At 47.6% G+C, this 16,928-nt stretch overlaps 1 protein-coding gene and 1 long non-coding RNA gene across 7 annotated transcripts in view; both read right to left on the bottom strand.

Annotated features, from left to right (window-relative positions):
* hnf1b (HNF1 homeobox B) overlaps positions 1-16,928 on the bottom strand; it is a 135,312-nt gene that overhangs the window by 54,913 nt on the left and 63,471 nt on the right. The gene's annotated exons all lie outside the window — the stretch shown is intronic.
* On the bottom strand, positions 6,162-16,338 carry LOC116988738. The gene is made up of 3 exons (XR_004416054.1): positions 16,236-16,338; positions 13,628-13,632; positions 6,162-6,175 (listed from the first exon to the last, which is right to left on the bottom strand). It is a non-coding gene; the product is annotated as an uncharacterized LOC116988738 (long non-coding RNA).

A 16,928-nucleotide genomic window follows, 5' to 3' on the forward strand; every position in this document is an offset into this window, starting at 1 on the left:
TCCTCTCAACTCCATTCTCCTGCCTTCTCCCCATAACCCCTGAGACCCGCACTAATAAAGAATCTGAATCCCTGCCTTCAAAATATCCACTGACTTGGCCTCCACAGCCTTCTGTGGCAATGAATTGCACAGATTCACCACCCTCTGACTAAAGAAATTCCTCCACATTTGCTTTCTAAAGGTACGTCCTTTAATTCTGAAGCTCTGCCCTCTGGTCCGAGACTCTCCCACCAGTGGAAACATTCTCTCCACATCCATTCTATTCAGGACTTTCACTATTCAGTAAGCTTTAATGAAGTCCTCCCTCATCTTTCTGAGCTCGAGCAAGTACAGGCCCAGTGCCATCAAACGCTCACCAAACCACCATTAATGTGCAGGAAGGAACTGCAGGTGCTGGTTTAAACCGAAGATAGACACAAAAAGCTGGAGTAACTCAGCGGGTCAGACAGCATCTCTGGAGAAAAGGAATAGGTGATGTTTCGGGGCAATTTACAGAGGGCCAATAAACCTACAAACCTGCAAACGTCGTAGGGATGTAGAAGGAGACTGAAGCACCCGGAGGAAACCCACACGGCCACAGGGAGAACGTGCAAACTCCACACAGAAACCCCCATGGTCAGGATCAAGCCTGGTTCTCTGGTGCTCTGCTAGCTGTGCTACTGTGCCTCCTATTAGCTATTATTTATTAGCAGGTACACAAAAAAGCTGGAGAAACTCAGCGGGTGCAGCAGCATCTATGGAGCGAAGGAAATATGCAACGTTTCGAGCCGAAAGCCCTTCTTCAAACGTTGCCTATTTCCTTCGCTCCATAGATGCTGCTACACCCGCTGAGTTTCTCCAGCTTTTTTGTGTACCTTCGATTTTCCAGCATCTGCAGTTCCTTCTTACACACATTATTTATTAGCATTCTGATTGAGGGTTGATCACCAATTTGGTACTAGAATTATGTTTAATCCCGACTATGGGGTGCGATCTGTACGGAGTTTGCACGTTCTCCCCGTGACCGCGTGGGTTTTCTCTGGGATCTTCGGTTTCCTCCCACACTCCACAAGACGTGCAGGTTTGTAAGTTAATTGGCTTGGTATAAATGTAAATTGTCCCTAGTGTGTGTAGCTTGGCATTAATGTACAGGGATTGCTGGTCGGTACAGACTCGGTGGGCCGAAGGGCCTGTTTCCGCAGCGTATATCTAAACTAAACTCAACTACTGTAAATGGGACAGAGTTATGGAGTCCATTTCTATGACATGTCAATGACTAAAAATCAATTTTGAGAAAGCTTCTGTAGGGGTTTGTCACTCTTCCGTACAAACACAGGGGTAGACCCTTTCATTGCCTGTATTGGAATGGGTGGCCTTGTAAATAGAAGCAGGATAATAAACCACTTAATTGGTTCTGTAGCTCAACCTGCTAAACAATGTCCCGAGACCAATAAAAAAAGCTTTATTTTATAACTCCAGCCTCCAATAAAACTGTCAAAAGTAGTCGAGCCCATGGTAGCGCTGACCATTAACAGTATCTAGTCATAATTATACAGTGTAGAACAATTCCTCCAGCTGCCCACACCGACCAACAACAGTTCCCCTCTGATGTCTCATTTTCACACCTTACCCTTCCATATCTCTGTGTTTTCCTCTCCCCTGAAGGGCCTCGTTCTGCTTACGCGATTTTTTTCGGCGAATGCCGGCACCCGTCAGTCGCAACAGGTCGCCGAAAATGTTGAACGTGTTGAAAATCCAGTGGCGACCAGAAAAAGGTACGACCCTTTGGGCGACTAGTCATGACCATACAGGCGTCACCCCGCGATATGTGACCTGCTTTGCCCAGAGTCGTACCTTTTTCTGGTGGCCACTGGCTTTTCAACATGTTCAACATTATTGGCGACCTGCTGCGACTCTGATGGTGCCGGCAGTTGCCGGAAAAAAATCGCTTATGTGGGACAGGCCCTTGACTCTCAGTCTGAAGAAGGGTCCTGACCCGAAATGTCACCCCTTCCTTCTCTCCAGAGATGCCGTCTGTCCCACTGAGTTACTCCAGCATTTTGTGTCTATCTTCGGTGTAAACCAGCATTTGCAGTTCCTTCCTACCCATCCACACTAGTCCCACTTGCCTGCATTTGGCCCATATCTCTCTTAACCTGTCCAATAAATGTCCCTGTAGGAAGGAACTGCAGATGCTGGTTTATACCGAAGATAGACACAAAACGCTGGAGTAACTCAGCGGGTCAGGCAGCATCTCTGGCGAAAAGAATAAGGTGACGTTTCGGGTCGACGCAAAATATCACCTAATCCTTTTTCTCCAGAGATGCTGACTGGCCCGCTGAGTCACTCCAGCTTTTTGTGTCTATCCATGTACATGTCTAATTGCTGCTTAAACGTTGGGATTGTCGCTGCCTCAACGACCTCCTCCGGCAGCTCATTCCATACACCCACCACCCTTTCTATGAAAAAGTAAAAGGCCTGTCCCACTTTCACGACCTAATTCACGACCTCTGTCGAGTTTGCCCTTGACATGTATTCGCAGCATGGTCGTCACGAGGTCGTAGGTAGGTCATGATGCTAGTCGTAGGTACTCGTGGCATCAGGTGGGTCGTGGCCATTTTTTCAACATGATGAAAAATGTCCACGAGTAAAAAAGGTTGTGAATTAGGTTGTGAAAGTGGGACAGGCCCTTAACCCCTGCAGATTCCTGTTCAATCTTTCCCCCTTCACCTTAAACCTTTGCCCTCTGGTTCTCAATTCCCCAACTCTGGGCAAGAGACTGTGTGTCTTCCTGATCTACTGCTCTCATGATTTTGTACACTATCTGTAGCTCTTTTAAGGCATTTTTTTAAAGCCAGAGTACTTTTCACGAAGACACTGACTTTTACCAAATTTAAATTGGCCTTTAGTTTAGTTTAGAGATTTTTTAGGCGACTGCCGGCGACTACAATAATGGTTGTCAGGCAACCTGCGCCATCCTGGCGACAACCTTCGACAATTTACCACAGCACCTATGTCAGGAGAAGACAAGCTACGACAAGCCCACGGTCGGCAACTGTGGCCGAAAAGTTTTGAACATTTCAAACTCCAGCGGCGGCCAGAAAAACGCTACGATTCTTTGACAGTTGCCTAAAAAATTGCCTAAGTGGGACAGGCCCTTAACGCTATCCTACACACACTAGGGACAATTTACAATTATACCAAGCCAACTAACTAACAAACCTGCATGTCTTTGGTGGTGTGTGGGAGGAAACCGGAGCACCCGGAGAAAACCCACATGGTCACAGGGGGCAGGTACAAACTCCATACAGACAGCACCCGTAGTCAGGATCGAACCCGGGTCTCTGGCGCTGTGAGGCAGTAACTGTGCCGCAGTACCACTGTGCCACCCTAGCTGAAAGAAAAAATGAAGAGACTCTTGGATAGGCATATGGATAGGAAAGGCCGAGAGGGACATGGGCCAAATGCAGATGAATGGGACTAGCTTAGATGGGGCATCTTGGTCGGCATGTATGATTCTGTGACATCCTAGTTATTTAACATGCAGATCTGTTTCCTGGAACCAGTTTTGAATTGACTACACTTATAAGACATCGTGACAAACCTTTCCTTGAGTTTCTTCCTTGGGGAAGTTGTGAGACATCACTATTTAAAAAATTAATAGCTGAGCAAGATATAGAATGCAAAAATCAAAAGCTAATCATCTAATTACAAAATTAGATAGAGCAACTTCAACTCCAAGTATTCCAAGAGTAACCAATTGTTTTATTAGCGTTAATGTTTACCTGGATTTGGTGAACTCGATGGGCCAAAGGGCCTGGTTCCATGCTGTATCTCCAAAACAATCCAAGTCTGTCCAACCTCTCCTTACGTCTAAGAGCCCATAATCATTGTGGGTAAACCCAATCTGCACTTTGTCCAAAATCTCCTCATCCCTCCTGAAGTGTCCTGGTGTCGAGACAACAACCTCTCTCTCAATGTCAGCATGGACTTCAGGAAGTGAAGCGGTACACATACCCCAGTTTGCATTGACGGTATACAAACTGTCCACAGTGTCCAGATACAGGATAAAGGGAATAACGTTTAGTACAAGATAAAGTCCAGTAAGGTCCGATTAAAGACAGCCTGAGGGTTTCCATTAAAGGCGTTAAGTTGAGGTGTTTCATTAGTATCGCAGGGGTTATGGGGAGAAGGCAGGAGAATGGGGCTAGGAGGGAGAGTTAGATCAGCCATGATTGAATGGCAGAGTACTTGATGGGCCGAATGGCCTAATTCAGCTCCTATCATTGATGACCTTGTGACCTTAAATGCAACAAAGAAGATGATGCCATTTATCCAGATTCTAATTCTTAAACCATAAATTGTGCAAAGTAATTTGTAAGTGTTGAGCAGAGTGTATTGGGCATTTGGCCGAGTGCTGGTCTCACTATCCGTAGCCCCACACACTGGCCCAGATGCATGGACCTGTTAGAATTAGCCCTTTACATTCAAGAGACAGCCAGCCAGGCCTATAGCAGTACAGGCCTGAGACAGCATAAGTCTGAGGCCCTTCCACAAAACTACCCCCACCCTGACGATAAGCACAGAATGAACCTGGGCAATGGAAGGACTGCGAGACAGAGCCCCACTTGTAGGCTTCATACTTTAGACATACAGCATGGAAACAGGCCCTTCGGCCCACTGAGTCCATGCAGACCAGCGATCATCCTAACACCATCCTACACGCTAGGGACTATTTACAATTTTACCAAAGCCAATTAACCTACAAACCTGTACATCTTTGGAGTGTTGGAGGAAATAGGATTTATTTAATCAGAGGGTGGTGAATCTGTGGAATTCATTGCCACAGACGGCTGTGGAGGCCGTCGATGGATATTTTTAAGGTGGAGATTGACAGATTCTTCATTAGTACGGGTGTCAGGGGTTACGGGGAGAAGGCAGGAGAATGGGGTTGAGCGGGAGAGATAGATCAGCCATGATTGAATGGCGGAGTAGACTTGATGGGGCGAATGGCCTAATTCTGCTCCGAGAGCTTATGAATTTATGAACCAGGAGAATCCAAAAACCCAACGCTCACAGGGAGAACGTAAAAACTCTATACAGACAGCACCCGTAGTCAGGATCGAACCCGGGTCTCCTGCGCTGTGAGGCAGCAACTCTACCGCTGCGCCACCGTGCCGCCCCTGCACCAATCCTAGTTTAGTTGAAGTGAGAATAGTTACGGTGAAGGACAAAGCATGACTGAAGAGTTCAAGTTTTGAATCAGGATAAATTCACCAATGTGAAAAATTGTGGAAAATTGGATTGGAAACTGTGACCTGAAGGAACAGTGGGAGGCAATTGTGAGACTGTCAGAGAGAGGCCACAAGCATATTGGAGGAACCGCTTGGGCAGCTTACAACCCAGTACCATTAACCCCTTTGATCTGTGTTTTCACATCTTATCCTTCCATATCTCTATGTCTCCCTCTCCCCTGAATCTCAGTTTGCAGAAGGGTCTCGACCCAAAAGGTCACCCTTTTCCTTCTCTCCAGAGATGCTGCCTGTCCCGCTGAGTTACTCCAGCATGTTGTGTCTATCTTTGGTTCAAACCAGCATCTGCACTTCCTTCCTACACATTGTGTCCAGCAATATGAAGATTGGTTTCTCTAATTTCAAGTAACCCGTGCATTCCCTCTCTCTCTAAAATCTCCCCCACCCTAGTCATCCTGCTAGTGTCACTGTTCACATCCGTTCGTCATCACCTCTTCCACAGCCAACAATGGACCATTGTGGGCTCCTTGGCCATCGGTGCCGGCTCTGATTCGTTCCGAACCTTTTCATACCTCTAGTTTCCCTCTCCCCTGACTCTCAGTCTGAAGAAGGGTCTCGACCCGAAACGTCACCTATTCCTCCTTTTCTCCATAGATGCTGCCTGGCCCTCTGAGTTACTCCAGTATTTTGTGTCTCTCTTGGGAGTATTGTGGTGTAAGGTTGAAATTTAAACATAATTGGATCGCATTGGCAGATAAAATCAAGAGAAATCCTTTATAAACACTAAAGTGAGAGATTGAAGGAAAGAGTACAGTCTATTTGTGAACAAATCTGACTGCAAGGCAGAAGATACAGCACAGAAACAGGCCCTTCGGCCCACTAAATCCATGCTGACCATTGATCACCCATTCACCCTATTCTACATTATCTCACTTTCTCATCCACTTCCTACACATTGGGAGCAATTTACAGAAGCCAATTAACCAACAAACCCGCATGTCTTTGGGATGTGGGAGGAAACCCACGCAGTCACAGAGAGAACATGCAAACTCCACACAGACAGCACCCGAGGTCAGGATCGAACCCGGGTCTCTGGCGCCGTGAGGCAGTGGCTCTACCCACTGAGCCACTGTGCCGCCACAGGTGTTGCGTGCTAAGACAATACATATTACAATTGAGCCAATTACAGTGTGTAATATGTCTGAATGAATAACTCCTGTCTGCCACAAACTGTGGGATGAAACACAGACAGATAATTACGAGGGGGAATGCAAAATACTGGTTATGATCATCATAGGGAGGAAATATTAAACGGTGTAATGCATCTAAATGTGGATAAATCGTCAGAGTCTTGTAACTCAGGCTTTTACCTGGGATGGGGGAGGGGGTCGTGGAATAGGGATACTGTGACATCCTTTTCCAACTCGCTGTGGTTTTAGGAACCACTATAGACAAATGGAAGACTCCTAGTGGGGTTAGTCTGAAGAAGGGCCTCGACCCGAAACGTCACCTATTCCTTCTCTCCAGAGATGCTGCCTGTCCCGCTGAGTTACTCCAGCTTTTTGTGTCAATCTTTAGTTTTGTTTACTTTAGGTTAGAAATACAGCGTGGAAACAGGCCCTTCAGCCCAGCGAATCCGCACTGACCAGCGATCCACGCACACGTACACTATCCTACACACACTAGGGACAATTTGTAATTTATACCAAGCCAATTAACCTTCAAACCTGTACGTCTTTGGAGTGTGGGAGGAAACCGGAGCTCCTGGAGAAAACCCGTGCAGGTCACGGGGAGAACATACAAACTCCGTACAGGCAGCACCCGTGGTCAGGATCGAACCTGGGTCTCTGGCGCTGGAAGGCAGGAACTCTACTACTGCGCCACCGTGACATTGTTAAAATAATACATTGTTTAAAATGGGAGTAAGTGGGGAGTTCTGATGGGCCAGTCAGTTCAAGACTGATAATGGTGAACTTCAAGTTCAGTATAATCAGCAAACATGGGTTAATAGAGCACTGCTCATATGGATCAAGTTGCATCTGACTGGCCTGCTTCCATTTCTTAGCAAGATAACATAGGATCTTAATGTGGATAGACCATCGCATATGATCTGCATGGATTTCACTGAGGCATTTTCCAATGGCTGACGGGAAAGAAGGAGCCCATGGAATCTAACGATACGTGGCACAATGGACTCAGAAGATAATTGGTGGTGAAGTAAGCGGTGGGCATGCTCTGATCCATGAAGACAGCAAGGCAGCCTGGTGATAACCTGGTGATAAAGCCACCTGACATCTTTGCCTTCATACACTGATGCGTGGAAAACCAGGGCAGCTGGCCATGCTCTCAAATCACCCCTGCCATCGGGAAGAAGGTACAGGAGCCTGAAAACTGTAACGTCCAGGCTCAGGAACAGCTTCTTCCCAACAGCCATTAGGCTGTTAAACACGACGGGGAGGGGGGGGGGGGGGGGGAAGAACTATAAAACCCCGGATGCCTGGACGTGTCAGCCACTCTGGAAGATTGCGAGGGAGAGTCCACAACTGAGATTCTAAGCTGTGAATCAACTGAACTGTGAGTCTGCAATGTACTTGCAATAAATGATTTGTTATCCTTTAATGACAATGCAATGAGTTGTTTGGTAATTTGGTGGCCTGCACTCTGCTAGAAATGCTATGAAATTGTATTTGGTGGCCTGGGCTCTGCTTGAAATGGAATTTCAAGGAATAGCCATGAGTGAACTGCCAGCCCACCAGCCCTGAGTGACTGAGCTGCCAGCCCACCAGCCCTGAGTGACTGAGCCGCCAGCCCACCAGGCCTGAGTGACTGAGCTGACAGCCCAAGAATCCATTCGGCCCACAATGTCCATGATAGCCCTCTGGAAACCAGTCCTTTCGGCCCACAACACCCATACTAGCGCTCCAGAAAGCCACCCCCGCACTGGCCACCAATATTGGAATTGGTGGAGAGGTGGAATATTGCGTTGGGGGACCAGCCCTCCCGTGTGAGCATGGGACCCAACGGGTCCCACTTAGTCTAGTATGACAATAAAACGCTCTTGACTTTTGAATTGACTCTCTTGAAAGACCACGGCAGTACCAGGGGATAACTTATTTGTCCCATTTGTAGCCACTTTTAGTCACTACACTCCAGGAAAATATGATAGCACTTCTAACATTTGAAAGGGCTTTACAGAACAGATCAGAATACCACACTAAGGCACTTTGTTATGCAGCGTGTGTGTTGCTACTGATTTGGGATGAACTTTTACCCGTGTGCTGTGAATTAATCTTGTAATTTACACCATGCCCAGTCGAAATCAAATCTCCTGTTCAGCCCTGCAGTAAAGTTAATAAATACAGCATGGTGGCGCAGCGGTAGAGTTACTGCCTTACAGCACCAGAGACCCAGGTTCGATCCTCACTACGGGTGCTGTCTGTATGGTGTTTGTACATTCTCCCCCGTGACCTGCGAGTGTTTTCTCCGGGTGCTCCGGTTTCCTCATAAACTCCAAAGAAGTCCAAGTTTGTAGGCTAATTGGCTTCAGTAAAATTGTAAATTGTCGCTGCAGTGTAGGATAGCGTTACTGTGCGGGGATCATAGGTTGGTGCGGACTCGGTGGGCCGAAAGGTCTGTTTCCGGGATGTAGCTCCAAACTAAACTAAACCTGTGTCCCTGAATTTTCTGACCACTGACACAGGAATAGATTGTTGTTACTGTCATTTCAAACAATAGTGCGAGCCACAAACTATTGGAAGAGGATTCCAAACACTTGGGAAGATTGCGCAGAGATTCCCAGGATTAAATGCGTAGGGAATGGGAGCCTATCCAGACTGCAGCACAGAAATGTGCCCTTGGTTTGGCCTTTAATTTGAGCGACGATAAGGCCATTTCAAGTGAAGTAAGTTTTACTTATAGTTTAGTTTAGTTTAGTTTGGAGATAGAGCGTGGAAACAAGCCCTTCAACCCACTGAGTCCGTGCCGACCATCAATCACCTATACATTAGTTCCATGTTATCCCACTTTCGCATCCTACACACTAGGGGAACCTTACAGAAGACAAATAATCTAGCAAAGATGTGCAGGTTTGTAGGTTAATTGGCTTCTGTAAATTATCCCTAGTGTTAGGATAGAATTAGTATACGGGCGATCGTTGGTCAGTGCGGACTGGGCGAGCCACAGGATGTATTTCCTCTAACCTAATCTAAACTCTGCATCTCTGATCTAAACTAAACTACAAACCTACAAACTACAGACGACTTTGGGATGTGAGAGAAAACTGAGTGCGCGCCGTCCCGCGATGGCCCGAATACTAGTTCTATCCAACACACACACACACACACACACGAGGGACTATTTACAGAAGCCAAATAGCCTACAAACCTGCATGTCTTTGGAGTGTGGGAGGAAACCGGAGCACCCGGAGAAAACCCACTCGGTCACAGGGAGAACGTACAAACTCTGCACAGACAGCAGAGATCTCTGTGGTCAGGATCTCGTGTGCTCTACTGCTGCGCCATTATTCTGCAATGATCCACAACAAATGCTGTTTTATAAAGGGTGAAGAGATGAGAATTCTGTACATGACAACGGGTGTCTGCAAACCTACAGTAATATGAATTCTACTACAATACTTTAGTTTAGTTTGCTTTATCATTATCACATCGTTTAGTTTAGTTTAGTTTATTGTCACGTGTACCGTGATACAGTGAACAGCTTTAGTTGCGTGCTAAGACAATACATATTACAATTGAGCCATTTACAGTGTGTAAATACGTGATAAGAGAAAGTAAGAAGTATTGCTGTCGGAGTAGAGTTTGGAGCGATTGTAATATGTGATGATAGATCTGTTTCTCTGGCTCGCGTACAAATAGTCGCCTAGGAGGTTTATTGTCATGTGTGCCGAGGTACAGTGACAATCTTTATTGTTGAGTGCTATCCAGTCAGCAAAAAGCCTATACACGATTACAATCATGCTGTCCATAGTGTATAGACACAGCATGTGGTGGGAGATTGCAACCTTCACGTGGTCCACCCTATTTCAACAAATGCAATCAACCTGGCGTGCACAAACAGAAGATCAAACACAACAAGTTGTCTTAGGCTGTGCACACCATACGCAAGAAGAAGAAGAAGGCACAGTATAAACAGTCCACAGACCATTCTGTTCTAAATTCAGTCATGGACTGTTCCAGTATTTATAGTCATAGAGTCATAAAGGGCCTGTCCCACTTAGGTGATTTTTTTTGGCGACTGTCACAGTTGTAGCAAGTCACCGAAAAATCGGCAACTGGCCCCCCGCCCCCCCCTTACGATAATGTCTACGACAAGCTACAACAACCTTCCACCTAGTTGACGTCAAGCTATGGCAAGCTACCGACAACCGGCGACCCATTAGGACGTCCACCTACGACCACACAGGCGACAACCTACGACAACCAAAGTCAAGCTACGACAAGCAACGAGCCTGTCGGCGACAACTGAAGACAATTGAGGACAATTCAATCGCCAGTACGAGTTGCCGGTTGACGTAGGTTGACGTAGGTAGTCGCCAATGGAATTCACCGAAGTCAGCACCGGCGACAACCAACGTCATCCTGGCGACAACCTACGACAGCATCTACCACCGGAGAAGACAAGCTACGACAAGCCCACAGTCGCCGTAAAGTTTTGAACATTTCAAAATCCAGCGGCGACCAGAAAAACATTACGACTCTTTAGGCGACTTGAGGAGACGACTCACGACCATACAGGCGTCACCCTGCGACCATGTGGCGACAGCCTAGTCGCATGTAGTCGCCTAAGTGGGACAGTGGCTTAGGAGTCATAGAGTCTTACAGCATGGAAACAGACCCTTCGGCCCAACGTACCCACACCGGCCAACATGTCCCATCTGAGCTCATCCCACTAGCCTGCATTTGGCCCATATCTCCCTAAACCTGTCCTATCCATGTGCCCGTTTCTTAAACGTTGCGATAGCCCCAGCCTCCGGCAGCTCATTCCATACACCCACCACCCTTTGTATGAAAAAGTTACCCCTCAAGTTCCTATATAATCTTTCCCCCCCTCTATGTCCTCTGGTCCTTGTTTCCCCTACTCTGGGCAAGAGACTCCGTGCATCTACCCGATCTATTCCACTCATGATTTTGTTGAGGAGAGGGCAAAGAGTGTAACTAAGAGGGCCTCTGCCCATTTGTATTGACATTATTGTTTGTGGTCAGTTTGCCAGAGCAGTAACCTGTCATTGACGGAGCGAAATGAAAAGGAATGCAAGCCCTTTTGATAGTGTGTGTGTTGTCACTGATTAATCCAAAATCCATCGCTTTCCCTGAGACCCGCTTGCCTTTGGATGGAGACCAATTCCTAGCCATGTTTGACTGCGGGTTTCTTGACTAAGGTGACAAGAGTGAACTGGGTTAAGTCAATATGTGTTAAACCTCATATAGCTGACAGACTGCCAAGCACAGTTCCAAACATCCTTGACCCTGGAGTGCTCGGTTTAGCCTCTCACTGGGTTCCCAGGTTAGTGCCGGCACCAACAATACAAACCCAGCTCCCAGCTTTTCCCAACTCCTGAATCTAACCTGCACACAAGTCACAAGATGTGGAAGCTAGACAAAAGTGCTGGAGAAACTCAGCGGGTGCGGCAGCATCTATGGAGCGAAGAAAATAGGCAGCGTTTCTGGCCGAAACCCTCCTTCGCTCCATAGATGCTGCTGCACCCGCTGAGTTTCTCCAGCATTTTTGTGTACCTTCGATTTTCCAGCATCTGCATTTCCTTCTTAAACAAATTACTATCTTTTGACTTTTCCAAGTGAACTGCTCTCCACACTCCAGCATGCTGCACTTCATAAAACCTCAGGCTACCCCAATCCTACTGCCCCTTCTCACCCAACGTAGAGTCGTAGAGCCATACGGAATAGAAACAGGCCCTTCATATGTTCATTTCATAGGTTATTGGAGCAGAATTATGTCATTCGGCCCATCATGTCTACTCTGCCATTCAATTATGGCTGATCTAACTCTCCCTCCTAACCCCATTCTCCTGCCTTCTCCCCATAACCCCTGAGATACTAATGAAACACCTCAACTTAACGCCTTTAATGGAGACCCTCAGACTATCTTTAATCGGACTTTACTGGACTTTATCTTGTACTAAACGTTATTCCCTTTATCCTGTATCTGGACTGTGGATGGCTTGTATAATCATTCCGCTGACTAAATAGCATGCAACAAAAAAGCTTGGTACACATAGAGTCGTAGAGCCATACAGAATTGAAACAGGCCCTTCATAAGTTCATATCATAGGTTATTGGAGCAGAATTATGCCATTCGGCCCATCATGCCTACTCTGCTATTCAATCTTGGCTGATTTATCTTTCCCTCTCAATCCCATTCTCCTGCCTTCTCCCCATAACCACTAACACGGTATTGGATCATGTCGTTCAAAATGCCCCATCTACACTAGTCCTGGAGCTGTTCCCAAACCATGCTGTGATGCATCCTGATAAAATTATTTCTATGGCGCACCTGTAGAAGTTGGCGAGAGTTGTTGGGGACATGCCGAACGTCCCAGGCCTCCTGTGGAAGTAGAGGCGTGGGTGTGCTTTGTCACCATTTCTTCACCATTGCTGTATCACAATTCCGGAGACTGAAGAAGGGTCTCGCCCCGTAAAGGTCATCCACCCCTACCCCCCCCCCCCCCCCCCCCCCCCCCCCCCCCCCCCGAGATGCTGGGCGTTCCCGCTGAGTTGCTCCAGCATTGTGTGTCTACGGTGTAAACCAGCATCTGCAGTTCCTTCCTACTCAAAATGCTTGAGCTCCTTCTCCGATAGCACCATGGGTTTACCCACCGCAGCCGTTCAAGATGGCGGCTCATCGCCACCTCCTGAAGGGCGATAAAGGATGGACAACTAAATGCAGGCCGAGCATGAGAAAGCCCATGTCCCATCAGTGAATATAAACAACAGTGGCCCTGGATTCCAGACAGACACGTGACCATCTGAGCTATGTCCTGCAAAGTTTGATTACACAGTCATCAGAAACGAAATGTCCTTGGGCTCAGGTTAGACAGGCATTGATTGTGTTTTAATACACAGAAACTCTCCAGAGAAACAAGACCTTCCCAACAGCTTTTGACCAACACAGGGGTAGAGTTGCTGCCTCACAGCGTCAGAGACTCGGGTTCGAACCTAACTAAGGGTGCAGTCTGTGGTTTTCTGGGTTTTCTCCGGGTGTACCGGTTTCCACCCACACTCCAAAGATGTGCAGGTTTGTAGGTTAATTGGCTTCGGTAAAATTGTAAAAAAATGTCTCTATTGTGTGGGAGAGTGCTAGAGTACAGGGTGATCGCTGGTCGGTGCAGATATGGTGGTACGAAGGGCCAGTTTCCGCACTGTATCTCTGTAAGTCTAAAGTCTAGTTTAGTTTATAGAAACAGCATGGAAACAGGCCCTTCGGCCCGCCGAGTCCGCGCCGACCAGCGATCCCCGCACACTAACACTATCCTACACACACACCAGCGACAATTTACAATTTAACCCGAGCCAACGAACCCACAAACCTGCACGTCTTTATAGTGTGGGAGGAAACTAGAGCACCCGGAGGAAACCCATGCAGTCACAGGGAGAACGTACAAACTCCGTACAGTCAGCAACCGTAGTCAGGATCGAACCTGGATCTGTGGCACTGTAAGGCAGGAATCGCTGTTCCACCAAAGTCTAAAGTGTTAAGGGTTTGGACACGCTAGAGGCAGGAAACATGTTCCCGATGTTGGGGGAGTCCAGAACCAGGGGCAACAGTTTAAGAATAAGGAGTAAGCCATTTAGAATGGAGACGAGGAAACACTTTTTCTCACAGAGAGTGGTGAGTCTGTGGAATTCTCTGCCTCAGAGGGCGGTGGAGGTCGGTTCTCTTGATGCTTTCAAGAGAGAGCTAGATAGGGCTCTTAAAAATAGCGGAGTCAGGAGATATGGGGAGAAGTCAGGAATGGGGTACTGATTATGGATGATCAGCCATGATCACATTGAATGACGGTGCTGGCTCGAAGGGACTAATGGCCTACTCCTGCACCTATTGTCTATTGTCTAAAGTAAAAGAATGAACTTGTACAGGGTCCCAGAAATGGAAGCAGACAAATGAAAAGACACAAAGCAACAACCCGCCCAGCAAGGAAAATGCCTCCGCCAATTACGCAACTCTCCGATTTGACTTTTGGAGGGGTTTTAGGTTTGGGAGAGGCCTGGTGTGAGGAGGGGAGTGGAACGCCGCAGGTGAACGACAAAACCAAGGCCACTTTGAGCAGTGAGTCAGCGAACACACGAAGCCTAGTGTGGGGGGGGGTGTAGACCTGAGCCTGGGAAAGTCACGGCTACCCGTTGTCAGTGAGGCTAATGGAGATGAATGTGTTCTCGTGGCATTGATCCCACCGTTTCCTCAGCCCACTCATGACCGACTGAATTCCCCTGGCACCGCGCGGCACTGGAATGTGTTACACACTCAGTGGGTCTCACTGTCAACAGTATTACTTCAGAGGGTGCGTTCAAATGACAACATTAGTCACCCGCGGGAACACAGTCTGCAAGTGCCCAGGCTCCATGGCAACGGCAGAGTACTTGTACAGTCCAGGCAGGGTGGGTCGCTTCCTTGTTACAAGGTAGAGGGGAGCGTGGTGGAGCGTCGAGAACAATAGGGGGACCCGGCTGGGGGGGGGGAAGGTGGCGCTAATAACAAAGGGAGGGGGGCCGTGCGGGAGCAGGGGACCCCACTCTCCTCCCTTCTCCCCATCCCTTCTGACACCCGTACTAATCAAAAATCTATCTATCTCTGAGTGGGTAGGGAAGTCTTAGGGAGGTGGATTTGCTGTCAGACTGTGAAACTAAACTGTAGTCAGCACTTTGACCAGAGGGTCATAGAGTCATATAGCACAGAAACTGGTCCGGCGACCCGATTTGCCCATGCTGACCAAAATTCTCCAACACCAGGCCCAACTATTTGCATTTGGCCCATATAAGTTCATAAGTTCTAGGAGCAGAATTAAGTTATTCAATAGATAATAGACAATAGGTGCAGGAGTAGGCCATTCGGCCCTTCGAGCCAGCACCGCCATTCAATGTGATCATGGCTGATCATCCCCAATCAGTACCCCATTCCTGCCTTTTCCCCATATCCCCTGACTCCGCTATCTTTAAGAGTCCTATCTAGTTCTCTCTTGAAACCATCCAGAGAACCTGCCTCCCCACCACCCTCTGAGGCAGAGAATTCCACACACCCACAACCCTCTGTGAGAAAAAGTGTTTCCTCGTCTCCGTTCTAAATGGCTTACTCCTTATTCTTAAACTGTGGCCCCTGGTTCTGGAGCCGATTAGGTCTACTCCACCATTCAATCATAGCTGATCTATCTCTCCCTCTTAACCCCATTCTCCTGCCTTCTCCCCATAACTCCTGACACCCTTTCTAATCCCAAATCTATCAATCTCCGCCTTAAAAATATCCATTGACTTGGTATCCACAGCTGCCTGTGGCAATGAATTCCACAGACTAAAGAATTTCCTGCTCATCTCCTTTCTATAGGTACATCCTTTTATTCTTTGGCCTCTGGTCCTAGACACTCACACTATTGGAAACATCCTCACCACATCCACTCTATCCAGGCCTTTCAGTATTCGGTAAGTTTCAATGAGGTCTGATTTTACCTCCGCTCAAATTTATCTCCGCTCAGTCCATCTTAACCTACCTGATCTCCCGGTGCCTCAGCACTTCAACTCCCCCTCCTATTTCCAATCTGACCTTTCTGTCCTTGGAGGAACAGCACCTCATATTTTGCTTGGGCAACTTACACCCCAGCGGTATGAACATTGACGTCTCTAACTTCAAGTAGCCCTTGCTTTCCCTCACTCTCCATCCCCTCCCCTTCCCCCTTCCCAGATCTCCTACTAGTCTTACCAAAGATACCTCCTATGATCTTTGAGTCTTACTGTCTCTGACTACATTCTATCTTTGTACCGCCCTCTCCCCTGAAATCAGTATGCAGAAGGGTCTCGACCTAAAACGTCATCCATTCCTTCTCTCCAGAGATGCTGCCCGACCCGCTGAGTTACTCCAGCATTCTGTGTCTACCTTCGATTTAAACCAGTATCTGCAGTTCTTCCCGACACAAATTTCAATGAGGTCTCCCCTCATCCTTCTAAACGTTTCCTATCCATGTACCTGTCCATGTAGCAAGTTAGATGCCAGTGGATGTGGATGCAGTACAGTGGTGTCCAATGATTAACACTGTCCCTTTGATGTGACTTATGCAAAGGTCACAGGGAGAAGGGACAAACTCCATACAGACAGCACCCATAGTCAGGTCTCTGGCACTGTATGGCAGCAACTCTACCAATGCTGCCCCTCTCTCAACTGTGCCACTCTGAGACCAGGTGGTTCCCTGCCCTCGATGCCCTGCGTTTACAAGAATGATTCCAGGAATGAGTAGGTTAACCTATGATGCGCGTTTGACGGCACTGGGCCTGTACTCGCTGTAGTTTAATAGAATGAGGGGGGGCCTCACTGAAACGTCCAGAATAATGAAAGGCTTGGATAGAGTGGATGTTTCCACTAGTGGGAGAGTCTAGGATCATGGCTGATCTATCTTTCCCTCTCAACACCATTCTCCTGCCTTCTCCCCATAACCCCTGACACCTGTACTAATTGAGA

The sequence above is a fragment of the Amblyraja radiata genome, chromosome 28 (genome assembly GCF_010909765.2).
Source record: "Amblyraja radiata isolate CabotCenter1 chromosome 28, sAmbRad1.1.pri, whole genome shotgun sequence".
NCBI lineage: Eukaryota > Metazoa > Chordata > Chondrichthyes > Rajiformes > Rajidae > Amblyraja > Amblyraja radiata.